General features: G+C 44.7%; 1 non-coding gene across 1 annotated transcript; it reads right to left on the bottom strand.

Annotated features, from left to right (window-relative positions):
* Positions 1-458: 458 nt before the first annotated feature.
* Positions 459-596, bottom strand: LOC119923859. Its single transcript, XR_005448988.1, has one exon. It is a non-coding gene; the product is annotated as a small nucleolar RNA SNORA7 (small nucleolar RNA).
* Positions 597-3,735: the final 3,139 nt, after the last annotated feature.

The raw sequence follows: 3,735 nt of genomic DNA, 5'->3' as shown, positions 1-3,735 counted from the left end.
AGCCCTGGCAGGCTGTGATTTAGGGAAGGAATGGGCATCTCAGCTGGCATTGAAGGGAAGGGACAAGACTGCTGTGGAAGTGGTTGGTATTATCTAAGTGCTGGGTACAGTACTCTGTACATGGCAAAAGCTCAATAAATACTACTGACTGATTGATTGTTTCATCTATTATTTGCTGGTCAGACTTTCTGGGTGCCAGTCTATAGGGGTGAGAGGTGAAAGGACAGTCGTGTCTTGTCTTATACTGTCGAGTTGTCTCTGACCCATAGTGACTCCATGGACACAGCTCTCTCAGAACACCCCACTCTCCGTCTGCAATCATTCTGGTAGTGGATCCATAGAGTTTTCTTGGTCAAAATCCAGAAGTGGTTCACCATTGCCTTCTTCCGTGCATTCAACTTGAGTCTCCACCCTCGACTCTCTCCCATGCCACTGCTGCCCAGCACTGGGGTGTTTTGACTTGTAGCAGATGGCCTTCCACTCACGAGCCACTGCCCAAGCTAGGAATGGAATGGATATGCCTCTGCTGGACTCTCCCTCCCATAGCCAAGACCGGAAAAGTACTGGAAACTCTCCAGGTACCACCCTGAGAGGGGCAAGGGGGTAGTATCTGAGGGATTTCCCCACCACCAGCTAGCCCATTATAATGGTTGCAGTGGGAGCCTAGAGTAATAATAACATTTATTGTGGTTTTCGTAAAGCACTTGCTACACACTGTACAAGTTGCAAGATAATCAGGTTGGACACAGTCCCGGTCCCCCATGGGGTCACAGCTTAACACCAGATGGAGAACAGGTATTAAGTATCCACTTTACAGGTGAGTAAACTGAGGATAAGAGAAGTTGTTACTTGCTGGAGATTGCACAGCAGACAAGTGGCTGATCTAGAATTAGAACCCAGGTCCTCTGATTCCCGGGCTTGGACTCTCTCCACGTTGCTTCTCACTCTGAGTTATTTTTAGATTTCCCTTTCAGGATGGAAGCTCCCCTGTGGTAGGGACTGTCTCTGTACTCGATGTTTTTCTGTAATCCTCAAACCCCTCGGATAAAGTTCTGGTACATTGAAGTGCTTCAACAGTCCCTTAATAGATGGTGACTGTTTGTGTTATGGGTGTTGTGGTTCCCACTCCTTCAAAGAAAATACAATCAACATTAGGCCCCGGGATACTTCCTGTTTCTTTCAGGATCCTGGAGGTTTGGGGAGGAACAGAGACTCTTAGTTCCAATTTCAGCTCTTCCCCTGGCCAGCTGCAGGACACTGGTCATCACTGATTCAATCAATTGTAATTACTGAGGGATTGCTGTGTGCAGAGTGCTGTACTAAGCACTTGGGGAGTACAATAAAACAGGATTGGTAGATATGTTCCCTGCCCCTAAAAAGCTTACAGACTAGGGGGAAGGCAGACATTAATCTAAATAAATAAATGACTGATATGTACATCAGAGCTGTGGGATTGAGGGTGGGATGAATAACAAGTGCCTAAAAGATACAAAATCTCTACCCAGGCGTGTGGCCAAGGTGTTCTTGTATTCTCCCAAGTGCTTAGTACAGTGCTCTGCAAACAGTAAGTGCTCAATAAATATGAATGAAAGAATGATCGAATGAATGTTCTATCTGACAGTAGACTGATGATTTTTCTGGGTTTACACTCAGGCATCTTTGAATTAAACAGATTTGTCTTGACCCTTTCAGACAGGGGAGGATTCATTTCAGAGCTGGAAAGGGGGTTGCAAACGGTGGTGAGGAAATACTTTTGTGAAGCCAGGAACAGGAAACAGAAACAGCTGTCCATCCATCATACTGGAGAGAAGCATGAAGATAAGGGCATCAGAGGGATGCGGAACTGGAAGGGTCATTCTTAAGAAGTCAACCAATCCTTCTGGCTGGATTTTTGGAGAAGCCATCTTGTTTTTACAAACTTCATAGAAGGAGTCTCCTCAGCTCTCCTCAGTCGCCAATTCCGATGTTCAGAGCCATTCATTCTTCTTTAGATCTAGCTTGAAATCTTGTCTACTTCAGGAGAATCCCATTTCCTTTCGCTGAGTCCTCAGTTAGCTGGACAATGGGTAGTCTGCTCTTGGTACTCTCCCAAGTTCTTAGTACAGTACTCTCCACACCGTAAGTGCTCAATAAATACTGTTGATTGATTGATTGGTCAAAGTCTCCAAGAAGTCTGACAGCTTACTGTGGGCAGGGAATGTGTTTGTTTATTGTTATAGTTTACTCACTCAAGCGCTTAGTACAGTGCTCTGCAAACAGTAAGTGCTCAATAAATACGATTGACTGGTTCTCAAGCAAAAAGGCAGTAATCTGGCACATAGCTGTAACCTGGCTCTTGGCAGATTTCATTAATTCATTCATTCAATTATATTTATTGAGCATTTACTGAGGGTAGAGCACTGCACTAAGCACTTGAGAGAGTACAATGTAACAGTAAACAGACACATTCCCTGCCCACAATGAGCTTACAGTCTTGATAGATTACTTTGTCTTCCACTCCAAAATTAAGACTTTCAGGAAAATCTCCATCTTCTCTACAGGCCTTTCTCGAGTCTCTTATTTGTAATTGAGAAAGGGATGGTTGGCTAGGGAACTTTATGCTGTGAGGAAATGGGGCCCCCAGTTGTGAATTTCCACGGGCACTGTTTCAATGGCATCCCTGTCTTGTACTTGTCTCCCCCGCCAGTAGACCGGAGTGTTCGTTAGAGCCAATAGCTTAGCCTTCCTAAACACCAGCAAAGCAGGCTAGGATCTCCATGTGTGGAAAAAAATGTCCAAAAAGAACCAAACTTCTCCAGGGTAAATAAGATGGTTGCCAGTAGCCATGACCACTCAGGCTGGGGAGATTGATTTAACAGAAAATCCCTTTGGGCTACAAATTAAATTCGGTTGAAACCAAATCTCTGTCCCTGAGCTTTAGATGGTGGAATTTTTTAAGCACTTATTCTCCAGGCACTCTTCCAAGCGCCAGGGCAGATACAAATGAATCGAGTTGGACACAGCGCCTGTCCCACATGTAACTCACAATCTTAATCCCCATTTTACGTATGTAACTGAGGCACAGAGAAGTGAAGTGACTTGCCCAATGTCACACAGCAGACAAGTGGTGGTGTGGGATTTTAGAACTCAGATCCTTCTGAATCCCAGTGAGGATATCACTAAGCATTTATTTAGCACTTACTGTGTGCAGAGCACTGTACTAAGTGCATTCCTTTCCCTTATTTTCCCAAACTCCTTTCTGTACTCATTCCTAAAGGGTCAGCAAACAAATGATCCTCTTAAAAAAACTCTCTTGAGATATGCTAAGAGCTGTAATTTGTTTATATTGTTTGGGTCCCTCTCATTGCGGACAGGGACTGTGTCTGCTAATTATGTTGCACTGTACTCTCCCAAGAGCTTAGGCTCTGCACACAGTAAGGGCTCAGTAAATATAATGGATTGATTTCATCATGGCTATGTTCCCAGAGCTGGTCCTAACAAGGCTCAGGGAATTGAAGCCTAAGTAAATTGGGATGTTGGGATTGCCTCAGTTGTGAACCCCAAGGTGGTGGTGGTAGAGAGAGGAAAGGAGTCAAAATATCTCCCCCTTTTTGCCCCCATTACCCTGGGGGGAGACAGGAGAGGTTGTTACCTTTTTTAATGGTATTTGTTAAACGCTTACTATATGCCAGGCACTGTACTAAGCACTGAGGAACTGAGGAACACAGTCTATGTCCCACATAGGTCACCCAGTCT

This window comes from Tachyglossus aculeatus, chromosome 2 (assembly GCF_015852505.1).
Source record: "Tachyglossus aculeatus isolate mTacAcu1 chromosome 2, mTacAcu1.pri, whole genome shotgun sequence".
In the NCBI taxonomy this organism is placed as follows: domain Eukaryota; kingdom Metazoa; phylum Chordata; class Mammalia; order Monotremata; family Tachyglossidae; genus Tachyglossus; species Tachyglossus aculeatus.
The sequence above is the reverse complement of the archived record's forward strand: the minus strand, read 5'-3'. Positions and strand labels throughout refer to the sequence as shown.